Raw genomic sequence first — 26,367 nt, 5'->3', positions numbered from 1 at the left:
ATAACTTAGCAAAGTCTTGTTGCTTCAGTGCCCCATTCTCATCTACAGGAATACCTCAGTTCAGCTACTGTTAGCCAGGCTTCTTCAGAGAAATGATTTTCTTTGGATAATCATTGCTAGTCTTTCTTCTCTGAAGAAATGCTCTCAAGCAAGGCTAGCCATATTCATGAATAATCTGCAACCAGCACATGAAGTCCTCATATCTTCCCTCTACTCAACTGCAGATTATCACAGAACTACTGAATTATTGCCAGCGCCACCTAAGGAAGGTACCTCAGTTTTCCTCTGGGCCTAATCTCATAAACTTTAAGTCAAGAAGGAAAAGTCTACAGGGTTATCAGTCACTGAACTAATCAGTGTTGTTAAAAATTGTTTTGTATTTTCTCCCTGATGTCAACAACTGACTTGTTATTGTCACCATCAGTCCAGCAACACATCTGAGAGATTCACTGCTGTTACCGGTCATCCATTCAGCACATGCTCTAGAAAAGCAGTCTGTTCATTAAAAATGGTCATGTCTGTCCAGCAGGGAAGGTACTGACTGAAGTCATTCTGTGCAGACCCTAAATGAAACAGCAAATTCAATATACTAAATAGAAAAAAGTATTATAGATGTTTTAGAGAAATATGCCATGAGTTAATAATTCATCAATTCTTTGTAAGCGGGAGCTGTATTTTCTATCATCTTGTACTTTTAAACACTATCAATTCGAATTTCTTAATTCTTAAAAAAAATCAACCCATCTTGATTACAAGTCTCAGTAACATGCTCCCTCAGCCGAAATGAGTCTTTATAAGATATTTTCTGATACTTTACGATTGTTAAGTTAAAAAAATGTGACAGAGATAGTATTAAATATGTCATCTCAAATAAGGTTGCAATATATCTTCCATGATATTATGAATCAGTCACTGTCTTCAGTAGAACTGATCATGATGAGCTAAGTTAAAAAATGAATTTAAGTGCTTTGCTGGATCAGGGCCTAAGTCTCTGATCCTCACACACACATCATCTCCAACCATCAGAGAGGTCCAAAATTAACAGCCATAGAAGCTGTATGCCATTCTTTGGGAATAACTTGCAAGCTTTCCAAAATTCTGTTTGTGATATAAGGTATACTTTTTACTGCAGAGAAAATGTCCAATTTTAAAACTGACTTAACAAGTCTACAAGCAAAGTCAATGCAATCTGAAGCTGAAAGCAATGCAAAAGTTTTACATAATTCTTGGGAGAACCCACGATCACCATCAGAAGGTTCTTCTTAAGTACTATGTACATTTGGAATAAAGAATGTTAACTTAATAGCATAGATTTACATATCTAGCTTTATCCTAGTGACTGAAAATAGCAACCTTAAAGAAGAGTTCACTACTTCTTCACAGAATTCAAATAGATCTGTATCTCCTGCTCCTGTTATAAGGTTGTATTTATTTAATAAAACTGAAGTCTGCTTTTAAAATTCAAAATATGAAATCTTTTGATTGAGATTCAAACAACTCAACTTTAAATACAAGAAATCTATATAGAAGTAAGGAATTAATACTAACAGAAAATTGTTCAAAGGATCAGCAGTCTGCTCCAGGTGTTCCTGCTTAAGCAGGGGTGTTGGACCTGATGACCTCCAGAGGACCCTTCCAGCCTTGATCATTCTGTGATTATGTGGCTAATGTAACTGAATCATCTGTTCTTGAAGACTTCAGTTCCTGACACAGCAGTATAGATGATGAGCAACAACAAAATCATACAACTTCAGTGTTTTCTAACCAGTATCAAGCAGAAAATGACATCACAGTTATCTGCAATACACTCAAGGAGATGAGAAATAAAACTCACCCAAAAAAATGAAAAAATGTCTATGAGAAAGAACTAGGCTTCTGGTTAGTGAAAGCTTTCAGAGTTGCTTCTATGCTTCTTTAGAAAGACAAAAATGCATTGTCATCAGTCAAGCGGAACAAATAGGACCTTGGTGATTCAGTAACAGTTGCACTCTCTTGGCAGATATTACCTTGTTTAAGGCAGGAAAGATCAAAGGACACAACTGGATGTCAGCATGGAAAAAAAAAAAAAAGGTCAATGTTATTTATTATTTCAGCATTCCCCTATCTTTGTTTGTTCTTCTACCATTTTCATTGTTTTGTGCAACAAGATGGAGGTTTTCCTGAAACAGAGTAGTCAATAATTTCATGAAATGTTTCTTTTTGCAATACAGGCTCTCTTGTAAGTTCAGAAACCCAGACCAATAGGTTTCCTATTCCTAAGAGTATATGAAATACAAAGTTCAACAAAGTCATTCAGTACAACAGCCTAAAAGCCACAGAAGAAGAAATGATTCATTAGCAATGAATTAGAAAAGGGACAGAATAAAGAGGAACCATTGGCTTTAGAGAAATCTAAGAAATTGTTATTTGATCTGAAACTATAGAAAATCTAGGGTTAGTGTTAACTGGCAGCTAATTTCCATGAAAGTGATGTTACAGCTAAAAAACCTTTAAAAGCTGCACACATTGCTATCAAAGACTTCTTACAGTTGTGGTAAATTAATTTGAAGATGTTTTGTTTATTTTGCCTGAGGGAAATATCAAGAAATAACAATCCTTACTGCGTGTCTAAGTTGTAGGGTTATTCCTAGTATTTCCTAAATGAGATCTTGCCCTAATCAAAATCTCAGTAATGCATCATTCACAAAACATAACAGAAAAAAAGGCAGATCTGTACTATGCAAAGACAACTCATGCATAGACTCCCAGTCCATCTTTACATGGTCCAGAATGTGAAGAAAGACTGCTGCCAGAATGATGTCCTGCTCTGGATGATTAACCCATGTCTTATAGACGCTGTAATTCTAATATAGTAATATTGCTTGGTAGACCAGGTTACTATCACTATACAGGGTAATATAAGAACCAGTTCAGGTGGTAATATTGCACAGTTCTTCCTATCACAATTCTGGGATAGGCATGCTTAGAGAAGCTTCACAGGAAATAAACATGCTTGGTAGTGTAGAGTCTCTACTGTTGATTTTCCATCCGAGTACAAATAGTCCTGACATCACTGGAATTGTATGGACTGGTTACACATTAGAGTCCAAATCCAACATTAAGACACTGCATGTGACGCCACAAAGGCTGCATTTCCTATAGGGAGGGTAGTATTCAGAGGCTGGTATCAGCCACCCTCATCAGTGATGACTGGAAAAGACAGAGTCTCCATGATGATACTGAAAGCATTTTCCTCAGGGAGGTTCTTGTTTTGTAAACTAGAAGTGGATAAAATTCTAGGCTGCTTTGACTAGTGAAGATGTGGCATACCTGGAGATGTTCTCTGGCACTGGAATGCAATTGTACTTTACCTATTGGAGTAGTCTCCTGAATATTCCAGCAGGTCCCTGAACATGGTTGAGGCATTAGAAAATTACAGGAAGAGTTCCCATTATTTAGTTTGCATCTATCCACCGCTTTATGGAATACATTATCTTAGATGCAAGATACTCCAGGACAACTGGTCCAGCTGGTAATGAACTTGGATGAACTTGATTTGTGTTTATAGCTAGAGCCTCTGGCTTTTAAGTGTTTTACAAATACTGATTTGCAACCTGTTTGCTAGGTGCCAAAGTTCAAGAGCAATGCAGACAGTTATAAGCCTGGGCATGCCTCACTCTCAACAGCTTCTGCATGATTTGAGCAAGCACTGTGAGTCACTGAGCACTTCTGACCCAAAGCAGTCAGGGAGCACCTGAAAGGCACAAAGGAAATACATCCCTGTTTCAGTGTTCAGTGAATTCAAATTCCTGAAAGACAGCCTGGAAAGACAATCAGGCTTGCTGGTCAGGGCTTTAAGAAGGATAGTTTTGCAATACATTTCAAGTGATTTAGTGAGGAACTGCTGTCAAGAGTCTCCTTCCAGGCTGCTAGCTTGGCGACTGATGTCTGCAAAAACCTTTTAGTTGTTTTCTGAAAGGTGAGTATCATGCTGGTACAGCTCGAGCCAGCACAGTGGAAGCTGCAGGAGTACATGGCCAGAGTGGGGAAAGGGAGATCACCTCTTTCAGAAGTAGACAGCCCTTATATTAATTTAGCTGTAATATTTAGCCATAAAAGTAGACTCAAAGAGAACACTGCAAAGCAGAAAGGAAGGAAACTGCTAATGGGACACTTGTCCACCACATACTTACACTGGTCATGGTGAAATTGAATCTAATACATCATAAATAATATATGCATATTATATGGTTACTATATTTTTCTATTAGCCCTATTTACCTATGCTCTCCTTAACAAATGATTTTTATTTTATATAAAAAATTCAGTGTTTGCAAAACAAAGAATGTTTTGCAGCTAAAGACTAAGAAGAAACATTTTGCTTTTCACAAGTTTTTATGAAGATGTTTCACTCATTTTTTTCCACATCTCTATGCAAACAGTCAAGCATGATCTTCTAAATATTTGAAATTAGCTAATTTTGGCAAAGAATTATACATTTAATTATTACTAAAATCATTTAACTCAATTTCATAATGGCACTGTTTCTTTATTGCTATTAGAAAAAAATATTTTTCCATAATATATACTATTCGATTAAGAAAAGGGAAATAGAGTATACTGTTAAATTCAATAACCCAAAATTATAGGTGGAGTGACAGAAAGATCAGAAATTGCTCATCCATAATTTTGAGAGGATAGAATCACAGAAGCTTAGAATTGTAGAATGGGTTGAGTTGGAAGGGACCCCAAGAATCATCAAGTTCCAACCCCCCTGCCACAGGCAGGGCCACCAACCTCCAGATCTGGTACTAGACCAGGTTGCCCAGGGCCCCATCCAACCTGGTCCTGAACACCTCCAGGGAGGGAGCATCCCCAGCCTCTCTGGGCAGCCTGTTCCAGCACCTCACCACTCTCTCTGTACAGAATTTCCCCCTGACATCCAATCTAAACCTTCCCGCCTTGAGCTTAAAACCATTCCCCCTTGTCCTATCACTATCTGCCCTTGTAAAAAGTTGATTCCCCTCCTGTTTATAATCCCCTTTTAAATACTGGAAGGCTGCAATGAGGTCACCTCGCAGCCTTCTCTTCTCCAGGATGAACAAGCCCCGCTCCCTCAGCCTGTCTTTGTAGGGGAGGTGCTCCAGCCCTCTGATCATCTTTGTGGCCCTCCTCTGGACCCACTCCCACAGCTCCACATCTTTATTCTATTGAGGGCCCCAGACCTGGACGCAGTACTCCAGGATAGGTACATTATACTTTTTTTTCTTTAGAAATAAAAGTAACTTCATATAGGTTTTAAAGAGTATTGGAAACAAAATCTTATGACTGATGGAACAACAATTTGCATTAATATAGAAGCAATTCCTCTGTGCCTATGTGTATGCTTTTCAGAGAAGGACTGAATATGAAGAAATCAAATTGAAAAAATATTCCTTATCGTATTAGTATTATCATGGAAATCCCGCATCTGTTATTGAAGTGGAAAAAAGTTGTGCTTGCTTTCCACCAGCATGTGGTTGCTGCCCATTAACTAAAAGAGGTACAAAGACACAGTAAAAATTAAAATCTGCAAAATCTCCACACCCAGAAAGTACATGCATTGCACCCATGACAGTTGACCCAGCACCAGCAGTCACTGCAAATGTTTTAGTATTCTAAAAGGCAAAATAAATATTACAAAGCATTCCACCTTAATAACAGCTTATGCATTTAAATGTATCTCAATAAAAATCCCCATATTTAGTCCTCAGATATAAAAAACTGCCAGAGTGTCTTTTCTCATGTAGTCTGAGCCTCAACACATAGCACACATCAACAAAACATTTGAAAGTAGACAGAGAAGTTACTGCTTTCATACAAAATTTTATCCTGTGATATTCACAGTTTGGGTCTGAATGCAAACTAGTTTGTATTTTTACCTACGTTCCACTGAACCACTTTTTTTCTTATAGTGCTTCAGAGAGTGATCCATTGAATGTCCATGTATGGTTCTGGAATGTGTTTACTGAGGTAAGGATTTTAGGGCAAGTATCTAGACTTACTCTAGAATTTATTTTTCTTGTCTAACATTTCTTTCACTTGGGATTAACTGTGTGTTATATAAAAGCTATCATTTTTCCTCTTCACATTGCATCCTTGTATGTTATTACAGTACAAAACAAGAAGGCCTATTCCATGCTGTTTATGCAGTCCCTGGGCCATCCTGTTACCTGAAAACTGCCCTGGCACTCTGATAGACCTGGAGCATCATAGAATCATATAATGGCTTGGGTTGGAAGGGACCTCAAGGATCATCAAGCTCCAACCCCCCTGCCACCGGTAGGACTGCCAACCTCCACATCTAATACTGGCTGCCCAGGGCCCCATCCAACCTGGCCTTGAATACCTCCAGGGACAGGGCAACATGCTGGAGCACAGGGACTCTAGAAGACAAAGCAACCGTTTCTCTTGCTATACATTGCTTTCCTTTCTCAGTTGTGTGACCATCCCTGCTATACTCTATTTCCATGATTACTTCACCAAGAGAAGTAACTATATGAACAGCAATTTCTTTCCCCACTCCATTTGGTACCATGCTGGTACAAGACATTACCTGCTCCATAAGTACATAGAGACCTTCATCTGATCCTGAGGACAATGAGGGAAGTGGGTAGAGAAGGAACGATGAGTTGCGCCTAATATACTTTTTGCTCAACTTTTATGATTCCTTTGTCTCTAGAGATCATGCGACAACGATACAGTTTCTAAATCCCATTTTCTACAATGACTCTTGAACTCTGCTTCCATGGTCCAAAAATCACAAAGCCATATTTACTTTAACATCTCTAGAATTCAAAGATCAGAAGAGAAAGGGTACCACAAACTAAGTAGAGCAATACATATCCAGTGACAATGAATATGCAGTCTTTTTTTTTTGAGTGTACGCCATAAATCGGTTGTATTCATTTTAGAAATGAAACATGAGGTAAATTCAATCATATTATGTAATTTAGCTATGTTTGAAAATATTAAAGCCATTTTAAATAAAATATAGAATTTATGTTTGCCTAGAAGACAAATTGTATTTTGGGTAGTATAAAAAAAATGGCTGGTTATCAGTCTACAGTGTATGTTGAACAACTGATGTCTTGTAAAGAGATCTCCAACATTGCTGCATGGGACCCATGCTCCAAATATTTCCAGCACACAAAATACAACTTTACCAGCACAAACTCAAGTTTTTTGTCTTTGGACACAGCTTATGCTACCGGTTAGTTTGACGCACTTTTCCCCACATCATATTCTTAACTTCATGTTCACCATCAAATAACATAAAAGAAATTCATATAAGAAAAATAAAAGCTGAATTACAAACCTACTCCTCCTGTGTAGCAAAACAGAAATGTACAGTGAGCACATGCTGTTTCTTTTAACTGAAGTATCCGAACTGCATTAAGCCACCCTTGATAAAACAGAATGGTCTTTAGATAAACTTAAAAAGCAACTGACAAATTCGCATGACTATGTACTCAAATCAATGAGTGAATAATCCCTGTAAAATCAATATGATTACTCATGAACACATTTTTACTGATGCTAAATAAGATTTTTTGTTTGTTTTAAAAAAGAATCCACTTCCAGGTAGTTCTGCTTTATGATACCTGTATTTCAAAATGCTGATTCTGAGGAAAGCAGGAATTCTGAGGAAATACAGGAGCATTATATACATATATATATATATTTTACTTAAATAAGTTTTAAAAAAATCATCAATCTGGAGCTGCTTGCTTAAAAAAAAAATAAAATGTTGTAGCTACTAACAGTAATAAGTAATGCAGGGCCTGAAGCTCAGTTAACATACTGCAAAAACCCTGAAAACATCCACATCCCTCTCATTCCTCTAATATCTTATATTTTTTAGAATTTATAAAATCTCCTAAAATGCTAATCTTGCAGTAGGGTTTCCAAGTCGATACATATGCTCTACACAGGACAGATATGAGGACATGAGTTATTTACCTAATATTTTAGATAAGTTGTTTAATAGCTTCTTTTCTAAGCCAAAGCAGATTCATTAACAGAACTTTTCTGATTGAAACTACAGTATCACCAACTTGAAGTCTGAAGCATTTTCTGAAGTTTCGTGTGTTGTTTAAAAAACATGACTCAGAAAGAAGCAATCAGGAGAGAATACAGTGTGAAACAATCCCAGCGTGAAATTTTAGATACTGTAATCTCATCTCAAAGAGCATAGTATACACATAGTATCAAAAATAAGCAGCCTCCAGAATAGGTTACTGTCTTCAAATCAGAAATTGACAGAACAACACTTATTTTGACAAAAATTAAGGCCTGATCATCTCACAGCACAAGTCCTGAAAATGCTACCAAAGTTATCCTCTCTTCAAAAGAGTGGAAGATGCATGTCAGCAGCTAAGATATGAATCTATGCAATCACCGGGGTTTTTTGGCTTTGTTCTATCAGTGTGTTACACAGACAAGAGTTCTGAAGCAAAAAGTAAGAAAAGCCAATCCATAGTCCAGGCTGGATTCATCCAGACTACTTAAGAGTGATAGTTAAGCAAATTTTCATTACCATTGATTTATTGGCTTCTAGATAGACTTGCAAAAGTTTGTGTTCTTCCCTGAGTATAATACCGTGTCAAGCTAGTACTCCTTGCTTTGGGGACTACAGAAGTACATTCAGACTTATGAAAAAAATGCCATGTAATCCACATGGTAAACAATCTGCTATATTTACTTTTAACAACAGTCTTTTTTAGTGCAATTCTGTAATCTAAATATATCCATGTCATTTGAGACACTCTAGACTATACAAGACACTGTGAGGCTGTTAAATATAACCTGGTAGTTAGAGAAGACCCATAACCTCTGGAGCAGCTATGAGTAGGCAACCAGCAGCTATATATCAGGAGCCATTGACAGACACAAATATATATATATACATACATATATACGTATGTATCTGAGAGGTCTTCATTAGGGGATGAAAGCTATAACATTTCTACTTTTGTCCTTATGGAAAAAACAGCAAAAGATGAGTCAGAATAATTTGCCAGTATAGCTTACAAATAAAAAAGAGGCAAAAGTATTATTTATCATAGAAATCAACTCACTTAAGAAACTGATCTAGCAGCATCATCAAAAGGCATTCCTATGTCTTTTCCTAAAAAATACTCTTACCCTTGTATTTTGTGTTTATACTGTCAAGGTGAAGTGTAGCCAACTGTGTTCTAAAACTGACATACCTAGTGTAGATTGTGTTTCCATGTGGCATTAAGTCTTTCTTCTAGCATATGCTTTATTACCACTTCCTATGTGGAACTCAAAATAAATTTCAAATAGACTTAATTTCTTCAACTCCTGCCCCATATCAATTAAAAACAATAAAAGACAGCTTTTAAAAACAAGAATTGATCAAAGTACCTATTCATCTTTTAAAAAAGTAATATTTTAAAAATATTTTTAGTAGTATTTGTAGTATTTTTTTAAATGCTTTGCTTCAGATATCCATTATTATCTTTCCAGATGGAATTTGTTTTCTTCTTGTATTACTGATATATTTTACTTTCAAAAATAACAAATTTGGATAAAGATCAAATTGAAATTTGGTATAGAGCTCTCTCCTGTGGCCTTTTCATTTCATGAATCAAAGGCAGAATTGAAGCACTTATTTTGCTTTTCCAAGCTATTGTCAATGTTGTGCATTAAATTATTCACTTTGATTCATATTTCCTTTGGAGATTTACTGATTGTCTGCAAGAGACCAAAGATATGATATTTAAGGTCCCCCAAATGAACACAAGTATAGTGTTAGAGGAACCAAGGAGGCTCAAATCTACTAACTTTATGTAATTTTAACTCAACATGTAAAGGATTGAGAACATAGGACATACAGGGGTAACTTTTTGCGGAAAAATAAGACAGTACCTAGTCCAAAATGGATATCTAAATTTGAACCTTTAACTCCATAATTTTGCCTAAATGCAGAATTCATTGCAAGATCTATGAATATCCTTTCTGGTTCAGATCCAGGATCCCTACAGCCCTGTATCCCATTTTCAGCAATGTTGGCTACAAATGGGTATTCTATAAAGAGACAGAACAGGACAAGTATATGTAACATTTCTCTTCTGTATTCCCCCAGCTTCTATTTCCGATCACACGATTTGATGAGTCTAATCCAATTATCTACTCAATAACACTCAATGGAACTCTCTTGCAAGTAATTTTCTGTCTCTCTTCAACTTGTCTAAACTATTAGTATCCATAATAGCTTTTATCAAGGAATTTCACAAATCTGTCCTTTGTGGGAAGTTACCTTCTTTTACTTGATCTGAAGCTTGTTTCTCGAGGCTTCACTGTGTGGTCTAGGAGTAATTCTCTTTTTGGTAAAAAGTCTAAGCACTCCTCCATTCCCTTCATTAGATCCAAAACCGGAATCCAAGAAGACCAATCAACTCAACTCCTAAGACCCCTGGAGGAACTTAAAGTTGTTAAGAATCTCCCTACTTTGTCTGGATTTAATTGTTTTTCTCTTTTCAGCACAGCACAGAAGCTGTCCTCATTTGGTAGCTGGGCGCCCAGTTTCATGACTAAGGCAGATTGAGATATGAAAAAGAGGTAGAAGAGCATTAAAATCCCCTGCAGAAAGTTTGGAAGGAGTGCTCTGAATATGCCTAACACATGTAGCAGAACTGAAAAAGAAGCCTTAACTTAAGTTGGCTATTTACTTTAAGAGATGAAAGTATGAGTAGAAAGAAGAGCGTAGCCCTGTGGTTAGAATATTTACTTGGGAAAAGGACTCACAGTTTGGTTCTCCTCCCAGAACAATTTGTGCTTTCTTCAAAGTCTGTTTTCATATAGAACTCATGAAATATATTTTAGATGAACACTGTAATATACAGCCTCCAAAAGAAAGGAAGACTGACAATTTCACTTGGCATCAGTTTAAACTCTAATAGCTTTATGCAAATTACATGTGCTATGGATGACCCATTGCACCAAGACATAAAAGCAGGCTCAGAAATCTACTGTGGACAGAGTATGTAGACATCTCTTGCATACACTAAGGCAAAGTTTCTGCCTGTGAAAGAGACAGAGCCTGAACAAAATGTTCGTTGGATCATTAGATCAAAATCATCAAATACAAAAGATTATTACTTCTGACTTCCTTCTCTGGATACACCATTTCTTGAACAAATATTTAAGTGTGAGGTCAAAGAAGCAGAGTTTCTACATTCTCATTAGAGTCCCAGATGACAATATTACTAATGTATGCAATTCTCCCACTCAAAACAAATAAAGGTGATCACAAAGTGCTCTCCTATTTTCTTAGGAGATGGGTTAAAGTATTACATTTATATGAATTACAGCGTTCCAACAGAGAAACGGAAACTATTCTTCACCAGAATGTTTCTCATCACTAATGATGAGAATCACTAGCTTCCTGCCCAAACTACCAGGATAATTTTAATATTTTGGTAAGTAATAAAGGAATTCTAAAATGAATCTGCCATATCACTCAGTTTAGCTTATTTTTATACTTGTGTAATTGCAGACTTTGGTTGATATATTGTAAAAGCAGTAGCGCAGTCCCATAATACAATGAAAAAGAATGGTTAGGTTGCTCTTGGTTTGTTTACTTATCCTCATTAAAGTACACTACAGTAATTCATTAAAAAAAAAATCATCCATGAGTCTTTTGTATCTGACATATCCAGAATTTTCCCTTCCTTATGTCTCAACCTTATATACATCCTATAAGCATGTAATAATCCACCCAATCTCACACCACAATTTATATGCTAGTACTGTTGAGAACCACTGTTCTCAAAACTGTTTATAAACACTAAATGTCAGCGGCATCTTTCTTTATAAAACGTGAAGGTGTCACCAGGTTTGTCCAACACATACCAATTTAGTAATAGAACAGGCTAAAACTTAGAAAAGAGATAATGGTTTCTAGCATCTTGATCTAACTATGCAGCCTTTCTTCACTGAATATCATCCATCAGTAAAGTGTATAACTCAAAACCACATCTATGTACAACAAAATTTCATAGTACAAAACTCCTGACAAATTAAAGAAATGTAACCTGAAATAAAGGAACTTTTGACAATTAGAAACTATGCAATTAACATTCCTGCCAGCCAGCTATGCAATCTTATCCTTGTTGCTCCAATGTGGAAAATATGTACAGGAATGGTTTCTGTTAAGCAGAAATGAAAGCATAGAAGATACGATTGTATTGTAATCCAGAAAGCTAACAGCATTTCACTGGAGGACCTACAACTGAACCAGATGCAACTGCACAGAGAAGTAGTAGGATTAGTAAAAATGGTTTATAAGTCACTCTAAGTAGTTTAATAAGTAAATAAATAAATAATGTTTTCCCCTAAGACATATTTTCCAAATGTGCAATTTTATTCTTGTGGCTACTTAGCAACAGCAGTCATTTTCCATACAAGAATCCTCTTGGTAAATTGAAAGAGCCCCAGGCAAACTACTATATGCAATATTCATTATTCTGAATGAATAAGTGGCAAAAAAAAGGTACTGAGTTCAAAATAACTCCTCATTGTATGACAATTGATGCAAAGTATCTTTTTCTTATACTCCAGATGCATTTTTTTTCATTAGTAATCAAAAATAGCTTCTCTCTATGACAAAAAGAAATCTAAAAATCTGTAAATCATTGACATCAGTTCACTGGCACAGTCTTCAGCTACTTCAAGAGCCACAGTGCACTTCAATAGCTCTGCAACCATTTCACATGCCATTTTCTATAATCCTAGTTGGAATAAGTGATTCAATATCAAAAATGTTGAATACTTACCTTCCCTAACGTGTCTAAGGATACCAACAGGAGTGGTACTTTGGGAAAAAAAATGAAATGTTTGGAAAAATCATCATAGAGAGAACCATACTTTTTATCATCAAAATATATTTCTTGAAACACCAAATTCATTCCTTTTTTATTATAATTTAAGTAGCATTGTGGTTACTCAAAGGTGTTAATTAAAATCTGGTTGTAGTGTTAAGCTTCATCTGTTCTCTTTTCCTCTCTTACCGTGTTGGTAGATTGGTTGGAATATTCATATCCTACTCTGTAAAAGCTGTGAATCCAGGTCAGCAAGATCTTTAAGGTTAAAGTTCTGGGAAAATAATTTAAAGTTATCATCAAGATTTGAACCTTTGTTAAGAATGGTCTTGCACTCATACTTTTTTCCAGATTTCAATTAAGATTGCTGTCTTTTTCAACTTTCCAACATCCTTTTAGAAACATAAAGAAAACAGTTTTCTGTGCTGGGATACTTAGAGTGCTCTTCTCCATTCTTCATGCTCTTTCCCTTTAACATACAAGGTTTGCATCAGCTCTTTTTGACACAATACTGCACAGGCATTTACAATCCGATTTAATAAAACTTTTCTACAAGTTTGTCTGTCTCTACTTTAAGATCAGTTGATAATCAAACTCATTATATTCCTCCTTTCCTGGTCTAACTCATTAATGCTCCAAAGCGTTTACACGTTTTCATACTGAAGGCAATACTTCAAGTGTTACTGCCATGATGCTATGTCAATGACTAGGAAAGAATGAATTGAAACATGCAAAAATTGGCCCAGAATTAATTCTTTCAGCAATGCCCCTGCAATCAGCATATAAATGACAAGGAAAAACACATAGGGAACAATCCATTTCCTTAAGCTGATTCATCATGATATCCTTGAAGACAGTAGTAGTTTGGCTTCAAAACAATTAGAATGTTTTCAGACCTTAAAAATGAAAACTAGGAAACAACTGTGAAGTGAGTGGTGTTGGTTATAAAAGTAAGTTAGACTGAACTTGAATAGAGATCATTCTCTAGATATAAACTGCAAGAGGAAGGAATGTGTATAAAAGCAGATAAAAGTTGGCACTCAACTGAAACTACATCGCAACAAGTACCATTTCAAACAAGAGTTCTGGGAAAAAAAAAAAAAAAAAGAGGAAATCTAATTGCCCATTTAAAATAACTGTAGAACCATTGTTTTTGTATTAAAAAAAAACAAACATGCTAATTAAGCCAAATTAGAATAAAGTAATTTTGCTAGGGTGTGGAGAAGATCACCCATGCAAAGGCTTTGTTGAAATGCCTGCAGAACATAACAGCTATTTCAGTAAGATTTCCAAGTGTAAACAAATTCACAGAAAATACAACAGCAGAATGCTGTCAGTGATCCACTATAGGGAAGTAATGAAGCAGAAAGTGCTACACCCTGGAGCAGTGGGATTATAAATAAAAAAAGCAATAAGTTGTGCTATTTCAAATAGGAAAATTGGCAACTATCCAAGTTAGGCACAGGTTAAGTGTAATTTACCTATGCTTTGCTTGCCTTTAGTTTCAGCACTGGAAAAGCCATCTTGGAAGATTCAATATTAGGATACTCTTACCACAGTGTATTGCAGGAAATCTGAATGTTGTAAGGATGGATTTTAAAAACAGTTTAGAACAGAAAATGTTCTAAAATTTGAGAAATCATTTCAGGACTTAGCTATCAAATTCTAATTGCTATTGCTCCGCTAGTGTTATATTCAGAAGTGAAATATTTGGACAGCGGATGTTAACCTCTATTTGGACCGAGCAGGGAGGAAACACTAAACACTTGTTAACCAGAAGTCTGGTTTGTAAAAGGAATCTTCTACATACGCATTAAATAAATGTTCTAAGAATACTGATCTGAATCAAGAGCAAATTTGCAGTAAAATAATCTTAGTGAATACATTATAAAATGTACCCTTTTCCAGTGCTTCCAAAAGAGAAAGCAAATATTAACAAGCACAAAAAGCATAGACTTCACAGAGGAGAGTAGTCAGCCAACAAATCTGGATAAATGCCAGACGTCTGAGATGAAAAAAGGAATGGAGATTAAGAATTTGTACAAATTCAAAGCTGTTGAATAAAGCAATGAAATCAGGAAGATTTATGTTTTCTGCATTAGATGAATGTGTTTTGAAGTTAACTGAAGTCTGTGCTTTTTTCCCCACTCAACACTCTCTGTGGGTTTTGGCAGATATTTATGTTCAATGACAATGTTGAATTAACATCATGTATGATATCACTCAGAAGAGCGTTTTTTCAGCAAACACCATTTGGAATTGCTTCTCTCATAGGAAAAAATATCTGAATTCTGGAGTGCAGTAGTAGCAGTAGGTACTGTTAGCAGCAGTGTCATCCGCATGGGCTAGAGGTAAATCCCATAGCCATCCATGGCTCTTAAGAGAAAAAAAAAAAACTGGCACAGGTGTACTAAACTTGCCTCTGACAAATAATGTCTCCCAGGTTGAAATTGCCATGGAAGACTCTGGAACTCCTGTTCTTTCAACCAGTTTCATCCTCACCTTAATGAACTTAAATGTTGTTCACTAAGGTAGGCAACAAATAACAAGTGCTCTACTTTGTCCCTCTGAAAGACACATTCATTGGTAACTGCATATTAACACCTTTTCCACAATACAGCAATTTTTATTTGCAAAGCTCTAACACTTCAGATTGCTTTAAGAATGGTACCATGAGGCTTACACAGAGAGAGGTAGAACAAAAATGATCAGAGGGCTGAAACGCTGCTCCTACAAAGAGCTTAGAGAGATAGGGTTGTTTACTCCGAAGAAGAGAAGGCTCTGGGGAGGCCTTATATTGGCCTTTCAATACTTAAAAGAGATGTGTAAGAAAGGAGAGAGGTTTTTCATAAGGCCCTGTGTTGGTGGGACAAGGGGTAATGGTTTTAAACTGAAATAGGGTAGATTTACATAAGGAAGAAATTCTTAGGTGGTAAGACACTGAAATAGTTTGCCCAGAGAAGCTGTGGAAGTGTTCAATGCCTGGAATCCCTGGAAGTGTTCAAGACCAGACTGGATGGGACTTTGTACAGCCTGGTCTAGTGGCAAGTGTCCCTGCTCAGGGTAAGGGAATTGGAAGTAGATTGTCTTTAAGGTCCTTTCCAACTCAAACCATTCTATGATCTATGAACCTGGCAACAAAACTTGCTTCTCTTGCAACCATGTTTTGGGGCAGTATCTTTTTCTTCATTTCAAAACCAGACAGTTCTGTCATCTTCTTCACTACCAATCACTAAACCTTGGCATTCAGCCATTCCTTAACCTATATGTCTTCCAGGCCAATCCTTATTCACACTGCTAGATAACACTAATAGATAATACACACTGCTAAATACACTGGAAGAGAAAGATAATACCACTAACTCAGGAATCCTCTGAGCTGCAGACTTCTGAATACTGGAGGAATATTCTTGGATAAGCGTTATAACAAACAGAGTCTAATCTTATGTCCTTAACTACACCATCCACTTCTACCAGTGCTAGAGGCAGGACATTGGGCGGCATAAACATTTGGCCAGAGGCAGGGTAGTTATTCTTCTCTTCTTGGAGTTCATTTGAATCAGACTGTGTTTGCTTAACCTAACTTCTGTTTCAGACATAAAATCAAATGTTGTTGATCTCATGTATTCTAGGATTCTAAAATGTCAAGTACATGAGCAAGATTTAGCAAGCGTATTTGATGTATTTTTAACTAGTTGATCAATAAAAGAGAATTCAAACTAAAGAGAAATGTGCCATGAGTCTCTACAACACCCATAGAATTCAGTCTTGCACATATACCCTTGTAACCTTTTTTTTCCTTTTAACATGGGAAGAGTCTTCCCTGTAGTTTCTTATTTTGTTGAAAACAGACCTGTTCCCAAACGGTCCTGAGCCATTGTCTAGATGGAATCCTCTGTAAGGAAATGCAAAGAAATCTTCCCAGAAAGGTTTAAAAGTTGTCAATTACTTCCAAGTGACTATTACCAGGTGTTAAAATGTTTAACAAAACTTGCATATAATCATAAAGGTCAGAAACAATGTCCCAAAAGAAAGAGCACTGCTCAATAACTCAGACTCAGCTTCTGAGGGCCCTGCTAAATCCACTCTTTACTCAGTAACTCATTTCCACAGCTACAGGTGACAGGCAGCCCAAAGTGACCCGTGGTCATGATGACATTCTCACTTTCAAGAGGACAGAAGACATAACCACTTCATGTTTGCAAACAGTGCTGAACACTATGATTAAAATTAAACAAGGGCAAGTGCTAAGTTAAGAAAAGTGAAATCAGGGGCATAACAATACACAATTACACGAGCTCTTGAGCATAGGAAAGCAAAATGACAACCGACCTTAAGAGTTTCCTTTCTGCAGCTAACAGGACAGACACGGATCCAAACAGGGGTCTGCTCACCCTTCAACAGGAGCACAAACACTAAAACAATGTACCCACCCCCAAAAGCCTGTACAAAATTCACACTTACTTGTGCTTTGGAACTTAACTAAGTAAGTTTTAATATCATATTCACTACCGTGATGGATGTCTACCCATTGTTTTAAAGTGTCTGAGACACAACCTGAATTTTACTGTTTTGCTGTCCTATCTCTTCCTATGGGAAGCTATCTCTTCCCATCTCTGTCTTCTCCATTGCTGTTTTTCCCAAGTTTTCAACAGTTTATGTTCCTCACATCCCCAACAAAATAAATAAATAAATAAATAAAACTAAACAATTTAAAAAAAAAAAACAGCAACAACACTAGGAATCTGAGGGAGCAAAGGATAAGTTAGCAGAAAATATACATCCTCTCCCTGAAAAATGGGAGTAAAATTTAACTCTTATATGAAAGTAAAGAAGCAGGATTGGATGGAGAAAATGGCTGGCCAAAGATTTTCCCACCCTGTGGATAAATCCTCTGGGGCCATAGCCACACATAGCAAGTTTTCCACCAGCCCACAAATTCTCACAAGATGAACCCCCACAGACATCTACCTATTACTCAGGGATTCCTAACAGATTATGCTAAAACCATGAATGTACATGCATTATTTGCTCTGCTTTGCAAGCATCAGTACAACAGTGGGGGAAATAGAACTGAAAAATATCCGTCTATCCATGCAGAATATATAAATTGTATGAATGGCTCAGAGTAGCTTAGACAAAATATTGTCACATGTAACATGTCAAATTTATTAAAAAAATGATGGCAGATACCGTGCACCAGGAGGTACTGAAGTGTTCAGATCAACACTTATGAATAGTCTCTAGGCAGTACTGGTAATATTGAGATGAAAGCGGATAGGATTACAGTCACTATTTGGTTACTAAAGCTTAGCAAAGGAAATAGAGAATCATATTTTGTTTCTATATTTAAAGTTGATCAAGAGTCATTCACAAAAAAAAAAGTGAACTAGGAATCAGCTTACCTTTTAGTGACATAATCCCATTCTCTCTACAGAGTTGTTTCTTTGACCTTCTTTGCCTAAGTGCCCATCAGATGCTTTTCCAGTTTTTTCTGTTTTAAATGTAATCATAATCCTTTGTGAACTGTAGTAAAATCTCAGATATTCTTGCAGCAATAAAATGATGTCACTAACAAGAATTTTCTAAGAATATACACGAAGCAAAGAAAAGGCTCATGCTTAATATTAACACTTTCTTGCAAGATAGGAAAAAACGGATGGAGATTTGCTGTGTCTGCATGTAAGAAGAACACAGAAAAACAACATTTCCTTTTCCGCTTAAAGATCATACTTTCTAAACTAAGGAAAACCAAAGAAATATTTCTTGGACATAAGGTGGTTAGGAAACTCTAATTATACTTTTATGCACATGGATATACCTCTTAAACGTCTAAGAGCTCCCTAGAAGTTAATTAGTTTTAATCCTTTCTTTTTCCCTTTGCCATTTTCCACATGCAAGATGCCATTTCACCAGATGGTAATGTCCAAGATAATACCAGCTACTAAAGTAGACTAACTTTCCCTGGCATTTTGAACCATTTTTCATCTCTGAGCTGATTAATTTAATTGAATGCTATACTGTCTGAATAACACAGATAATGCATAATGCTAAGAAAGGTATGCCACTGAACTGGAGACAGAGGAAAAATATAAATTCCTATAAGATAAGTTGAGGAACATGACTTCAATGGTGACATTTCCTGAATGTTCCCAGTATTCTACTCAGAATCAGGAAGAGAGGAAGAGAATGAAGATTTAATGTTTTCTTCAGAATATGACAGAACAGAGATTCAGATTCATCACTAATTAGAACTGATTCCTCCAAAACAGAAGCCCTTTGCTAAAGAAAACAGGAACCATGCTGCTAGCGCATAAGACTAAGAAAGGAGATTATGAGTAAACAAAATGAGAGGAGAGGATACAAATAAGAAAAAGCAAGAAATGTCCAATGGGGGAACCACATGTGATGGACCATATACAAGTTAACAGCTCTGTTAGAGATGAAGATAATAAAATTCAGTGCTATCAGTTTCAGAGGATGAAAGGCAACACAGAAAAAGTTGTGATTTTCAATAGAGTGGCAACAGAACAAGAAAACTGGTACACATTCTTGTACATTAATGCTGGAAGGCCTAAGAAATATGATGGCAGAAATGCCATCACTAGCTGTCAATGAAGAGACGTCCTGGCCATATCAAGGAATTAGTGAAATATTTGTAATGTGAGCATGCAAACTACTTACAAAAAGCAAGGTAACCAATCATGGAGTAACCTTTTATGTTTTTATTATGCTCTTTTTAACAAGTAAGTGAGCTCTACAGGAGTAGCACTGACTCTATAAGCACTGAAATATCAGACCTAAATAGGACGTATTGAATGTGAGTCTACCAACAGAAATGAAGACATTGTGATGTGTCTAGAAACTTGAGACCACACGGAGAAAATGCAATAATAATGGCAGATTCCAATTATTTCTATGTAAATAAATAAACTGTATCAAGATATAATGACCAATTTAAAGGCACCATCCATTAATTCTTCATGTAGCACATACACAGACACTGATTCAGAAAAAATAGTTTAAGAGCCCTTCAGTAGCAGCAACCATAACATACCCAGAATCAATGCCTCTGCAGAGGTATGAAATTCTGAATACCTACCAGTAATATGTAAATATTAAACAGTCTATATCCATATTTATTTATGTAAATCCTGTCAAGTACAAGCGTTCAGAAAATCAGAAGTCTTTCTAATAAGCCTGATAGAGTCACAGAATGTCCATAGTCAGAAGAGACCCAAAGAGATCCTTGAATCCAATCCCCTAGCTCCACACAGCACCATCCAATATTTAAACCCTAAGTCTAAGAGTGGAGTCCAAACACTCCTTGAATTCTGGCAGCTTGGGGACATGCCCACTTCCTCCGGTGCAGAACCTGTCCCTAACCCCCCAGCTGCCCCTCCCCTGACACAGCTCCATGCCGTTGCCTCAGGCCCTGTCGCTGTCACAGAGAGTGGAACTCAGCGCTGCCCCTCCGCTCCCTGTGAGGAGCTGCAGCTGCCATGAGGGCTCCCATCAGCTCCTCTGCTCTGGGCTGAAGAAACCTGGGGACTTCAGCCACTCCTCATACATCTTGACCTCCAGACCCTTCACCATTTCATAGCCCTCCTTTGGATGTTCTCTAGTAGTTTTATGTCGTTCTACGTCCCAGTGCTTGAGGTGTGGCCACACAGCACAGAGCAGAGGGGACAAACCCTTCCCTCGCTCAGTGGCAGTGCTGGGCCTGATGCACCCCAGGGAACAGTTGGCCCTTTTGGCTGCCAGGGCACACTGCTGGCTCATGTTCAACTTGCCTTCAGCCAGAATCCCAGATCCCTTTCCATGGGGCTGCTGTCCAGCCTCTTGTCCCTGACTCTGTACATATAACCAGGTGCAGAATCTGGAACTTGCTCTTGTATGAAACTTCATGCAGTGATTACCCAGACCTCTAATTTGTCAAGAAATATTTACTTTAAGTGCACTGAACATTCTGCATTGGCGATACACATGAAGGAGTTCTGTACTGCTGCATACTGTAATTTTTATAACTTCATGTATTTATTTGTTTGGCTCTTACAAAACACTTATTTGATTTAAGACACACTATACAATTGCATCCTAAGAAAATCTAGCAATGCTGTCAATAATTAAGGTTGTGCAACAGTTCTTTTTGAATTTTCAGCTCCTTATAACAGTTTGGGCTGAATTGTATTGCTGTGAATTGGCGTGCTGTCCACAGGCTAATTTTTCCCGTGGGTGACCCACAACATTCTTAAAAACAATACTAAGGGAAATGCATCATTTTGCCTGCATTAAAAAATGTAGTGGCCTTTTGTTGACCATCTCATGCACTTCTATACTTTTAAGCAGAGATTAAAGACACAACAGAACCCGATCCATATGTCAGAAGTGTCTTCAACTTATCTGAGAATTTCAACTTCATTTAGGCCAAAGTAGTTCTCATCAGCTAGAATATCTCAGGTTTACAGGAAAACTATTCTAGAATTCCATATACATTTTAGTATCATCTACCTTTGTATCAACCTTCAGCTCAGTTGTTCTACCACTGCTTTTTAGCTTAAACAGCACAATACATTATTTGAAGATCACGCTCCTTGATTTACAGCATTGTGTCATATCCTTCGTACCCCTTCCAGACTTTCTTTTCAAAATACTGGTTATACATTTTGTGTTCATCCTCTACTTCAAGTTAATTTCTTGGCAACCCTTATAACTATGATGATATACAGCATTCCAAAAGTAGCCCTATAGAGACTTCTACAATTGCATAAATATTTCCCTTTATCGTGGAATATAAGAATCTCTAAAGTGGAAAGGGATCGCTAGAGTTTTAGTCCAACTCTGCTGCTTGAGCAGTCATCCAGAGCATGTTGCTCTGCATTATGTCCAGGTAGATTTTCAATATCTCCACAGGCTGAGACTCCAAAACCTCTCCAGACAGCCTTTTCCAGTGATTGACCATCCTCATGGTAAAAATAAAATTTGCTTACGTTTCCATTTCCTGTTCAATTTCTTCTGATGGAATCCAGGATACCATTGGCCTTCCAGGCTGCAAGCACATACTGCTGGCTTATGTTAAGCCTTCTCAGCAGGGCTACTCTCAAGGATTTCTTCTCTCAGTTTGTATATATGTCTGGGATTACCTCAACCCAAGTGCTAAGTCTTGCACTTTGCTTGTGAACCACATTAGGTTCACAAGGACCTACCTTTCAAGTTCATCAAGGTCCCTCTGGATGTCATTCCTTCCTTCTGCTGTATCAAACTTGCCGAGGGTGCACTCAATCCCATCATCTATGTCATGAAGAGGTTAAAGAATACTGGTCCCAAGATGGACCACTGGGGTCATCACCGGCCTCCACCTGGACATAGAGCCATTGACTACAACCCTTCCAGTTGATTCTTTATCCACCAAATAGTCCACCCTTCAAATCCATATCTTTCCAATTTAGAGATAAGGATGTGGCAGAGGACTATGTCAAATGCCTTGCAGAAGTCCAGGTAGATGACTTCTGTTGCCTTCCCTTTGTCCATCAATGCCATCACCCCATCACAGAAGGCCACCAGATTGGTCAGGCATGATCCTTCCTTGGTGGAGCCGTGCTGGCTGTCTCAGATCACTCACTCATCCCTCATGTGCTTTAACATGTCTTCCAGGAGAATCTGTTCCATGATCTTCCCAGGCACAGGGATGATGCTTGCTGGCTTGTAGTTCCCTGGGTCCTATTTCCTCCCTTTCTTGTAAATGGGAGTGATGTTTCCCTTTTTCTAGTCTCTTGGGACTTTTCAAACATGATGCAGCATGGCACGGTAACCACATCAGCCAACTCCTGTACTACCCTGGGATACATGTCATCTGGTCCCATGGACTTGTACACATTCAGTCTCATGAGTCAGTTGCAGAATTGCTCCACCCTTGCAGTGAAGGAGGAATATCCGCTGAAACACCTGACCATCTTACCTTGTTTATAGCCACGTGAATAGTCTCAGTTCATAATCATCTATTTAATAACTAATATGTTGATATCTGTCTACATAAACCTAAACGTGTCTAAGTATACTCAAGTATATACTCAAGTACACTTCAGTTACTTCCAGGTGCGGAGATCTCAGTTTACAGGGACAAGTGACAGTATTTCTTACTAAAGCTTTCAGTTTATACCATTAAAATTCAGTTTTACAGTTCAGTAAACTGTGCAGATCAGTTACTATGGACCTTCTGCTTTGAAGGACTTAATCTTCTCCAATGTAGTTAATATTTTTTTTTGTGCTTTCCCTGAAATGTTTCACTTAATACTGATAAAACTGATCAGATGGTCTTTGGAAATTCTATTATCAAAGAATTAATCAGATTAGTGTGGCACAATCAACTTCTGGTAGATCAATATTTAATTTTCCCCTTACTGCCTAGTTTTTAATCTCTTTTTTCCTTCAAAATGTGTCCTAAAGCTTAGCATATAATTGAAGTCAGACTGTAGTAAACCACTCATCATCTTGATTTTCAAATAGCAGATACTGTCTTTCGTAGTATTTAATCATTTATAACTTGACAGATGACAAAAATACTGGGTTTGGAATCTCAGGAATAATTTCTCTCAAATTATTTACTCATCCTAAGTTAAATATACTCAACACCAAGTTTTGATTTCACTTTTGGCCATTTTCATATCTAAACATTTCTCGTTTTCAGCTATCCCGCCTGTATCGTAAATCATTTCTGAAAATCCAGGCAAAGAAGGGTTTTTTTCAGTCATATCTGATCTATTTCCAGCAATGTCTACATCTTCAAAATATTTAAACCATGTATGATTTACAGAGGAGATGAGAACTTATAGATACTAGTTATGCTTTAGGTTTATATTTGAAAACACAAACAGCTTTACAATGCTAGGTCCTGAGAAAAATAAGTAAGTTCTCAAGAGATCCTAAATTCTACTAATAGGGAGTGCCCAATATTTATGCCATCTACAACCTCTAAAATAAAAATAATATTGTCCTCCTGGCCTCAGTAATTTTGTAATGATGTCTTATATTAAACCACCAAAAGACTAATGAGGAAATTAATTAACTTATTAAAATATTTTCATAGCAACATTTAAAGTAAGAATTTTACCATATATTACATAATGGTGTTGAAATGTGGAATAGCTGTTCAAGAGTAATGCAAATTGTATCCTGTGTCTGAAGAAGAGAGATTATAAATGGGCTGTTCCAAAAGTAACACCTTCTATTTTATGGTGCTGACCCTCAGTGTCAGAGGAGGATGTTGGTGGTATGGCAGTAGAGGTTGACCCTTCCAACCAATATTTCATTACGTTTTATTGTTGTGCAACAGATGGCAGCTGAGGAGCAGCCTGGCAAAATAGCTTATGACTGTCTGTCATGGAACTGTGCATGAAGAAAAGGTGTGCCACTGAAGTCCTCCATTAGGAAAAAAATGCACCCACTGACATTCACTGACGCCTACTCAGCATTGATGGAGACCAAACAGTGGATGTGAGCACAGTGAGGTGGTGAGTGGTGCATTTCAACACTGGTAACAGCAAGAAAGACAAGCCACTTTCCAGGTGGCCATGCAGATTTTTAGAAATGCGGCATGCAAGCTCTTATTCATCACTGGTATATAATGTATAGCTAATGGTGGTGACTATGTTGAAAAAAAAGTGCTTTGTAACTGATCTTTTCTCTATCAAATAGTGTTATTGTGCTCTTTGTCTCTGTTACGGTTTCCATGGTAATAAATAGGAGGCATTACTTTCAGAATAATCTACGTAGAGATATCATGCAATTCTGTAGTTAACGATTCTATCATGTACTGTACATAGACAATAAAGCTGAATTGAAAATGAAATATTAGTTCTTATGAATTTTGCAGACTTTTTACTTTTCGTTTATCTTCAGTATTCGTCTAGCGAACACATCACTGCAAACGTATTTAAAGTGTCTCTCTCATTAGCAGTAAGGCATCAAGTATATGCATACTTTCCATTTGATTTCCTAAAATTCAGTTTTACAGCTGAGAGAATAATTTAATGTAAATTGAGAAAACATATTGTTTCCCAGGCAACATTCTAGAACATGTGCCAACAGACATTGTCTGACACAGTAAGAAGTGTTGTGATATCTGCCATTAACTACTAAGTAGACAACAAAATAATCTTTCCCTATTCTCTTACAAAACACTATTCCAAAAATAATTGTAAAGAGGAAAGAGGAAGGCAAATAATGTTTATAGAATAACCACAACAAACATCCTGTTCTTTTTTAAATGTCTTCAAGATTTCCTCTTGACTTGTAGTGAAGAGGAAAGAAAAAAAAAAAAAAGGAAAAATACAGTCTCTGAGAGTTTATTTCCAACTACTCTTCTTGTTTTGTTTTTCTCTTCCTGGGTCAAATCAGAAGGAAAAAAAATGCCTCCAAAAACACTAAGAATCTCAGATGATATAGTCCAGATCTCCAGGAAAGTGTACAACTATACTGTTCTCAGATACATACGGTAACCAATAATGGAAAACACTAGCTTTTAAGATAAATTGTGGTGAAAGTCAACTCTTCAAAAGGATATCATTTCGGACATAATGGCAATAAATATAGTCTGTCTAGTAGAGGATCTTTAAAAAGTAATTAACTCCAGAGTTAAATTGTGGCACAGAACATAACTTATTCTGATTGCCTTTAGAGTCAAAGGACATACACAGCCATCACAAGTCAGAGTTTGCAAAGTAGAATTCTCTTTTACACAAAATTAGGCCCATATATTTTCTATATAGATCAAATAAAAACTCTTCCTAATCTTAGATAACGGCTTCATGTCAAAACCCTTTCATAGCCATTTATTCAGTCATTGCTCTATCAGTCCAGAACTACTCATAGAATGAATAGGTTAAAAAAGAAACACACAGACCAAAAGTAAACCCTTATGTGAAGAAAAGGTGCGTGTTAGACTAAATAATGTGGTGTGCAACTATGATCTACCTTGAACTGCCTGTCTTGAACCTGCAGTGCCATGGTCAGTGCCTTTCAATGCATTGTGAGATCCATCATCTTCAGTGGAACTTTAGGTTGCACACTTGCATAGGGGCACAAGGTGCAATTTAGACAACGTAGTTTATCTTCATATTGCTTACAGGGATCTTGTATCTTCCAGTTTCTTCTATCTCCTTCCTAAATCCAAGCCAACCCCTTCAGTTGGACCAGAAAAACTTTTTTCAGTTTACGTGGTACAGTATGATTCAATGGGGTCAGCTCTACTGTAGGGACGACACAGTAACTGTGACAGTCACTGGAAGCAGGGCAGGAAGTTCAAGTCAGGATTGCTGTCAGACTCTTCATAATGTGAAACCACTATCCTCCTTGTTTTCCTGCAATATCAGTATTCACAGACCTTACATGTAGTCTTTCCAGTTGTAGTCCATTCATTTTTTAACACTATTTTTTTTAAGAAAAATGATATTCTTTTTAGCAACTGATTTCTATTTTTATTATTTTTAAAATATAAACTCAT

General features: G+C 37.0%; 1 protein-coding gene and 1 long non-coding RNA gene across 3 annotated transcripts in view; one reads left to right on the top strand and one right to left on the bottom strand.

Annotated features, from left to right (window-relative positions):
* LOC110390766 overlaps nucleotides 1-25,145 on the top strand; it is a 42,234-nt gene extending 17,089 nt beyond the window's left edge. Inside the window, exons 4-5 of one of the 2 annotated variants that reach the window (XR_002433837.1) lie at nucleotides 5,934-5,991; nucleotides 24,199-25,145. This is a non-coding gene — a long non-coding RNA (uncharacterized LOC110390766). Of the gene's footprint in view, nucleotides 1-5,933; nucleotides 5,992-6,133; nucleotides 7,498-24,198 lie in introns of those variants that run through there. The other variant, XR_002433838.1, reaches the window with a different exon arrangement.
* Nucleotides 1-26,367, bottom strand: part of ESR1 (estrogen receptor 1) — a 188,566-nt gene that overhangs the window by 127,254 nt on the left and 34,945 nt on the right.

The sequence above is a fragment of the Numida meleagris genome, unplaced genomic scaffold (assembly GCF_002078875.1).
Source record: "Numida meleagris isolate 19003 breed g44 Domestic line unplaced genomic scaffold, NumMel1.0 unplaced_Scaffold193, whole genome shotgun sequence".
NCBI lineage: Eukaryota > Metazoa > Chordata > Aves > Galliformes > Numididae > Numida > Numida meleagris.
This window is presented reverse-complemented; position numbering and strand designations above follow the sequence as displayed.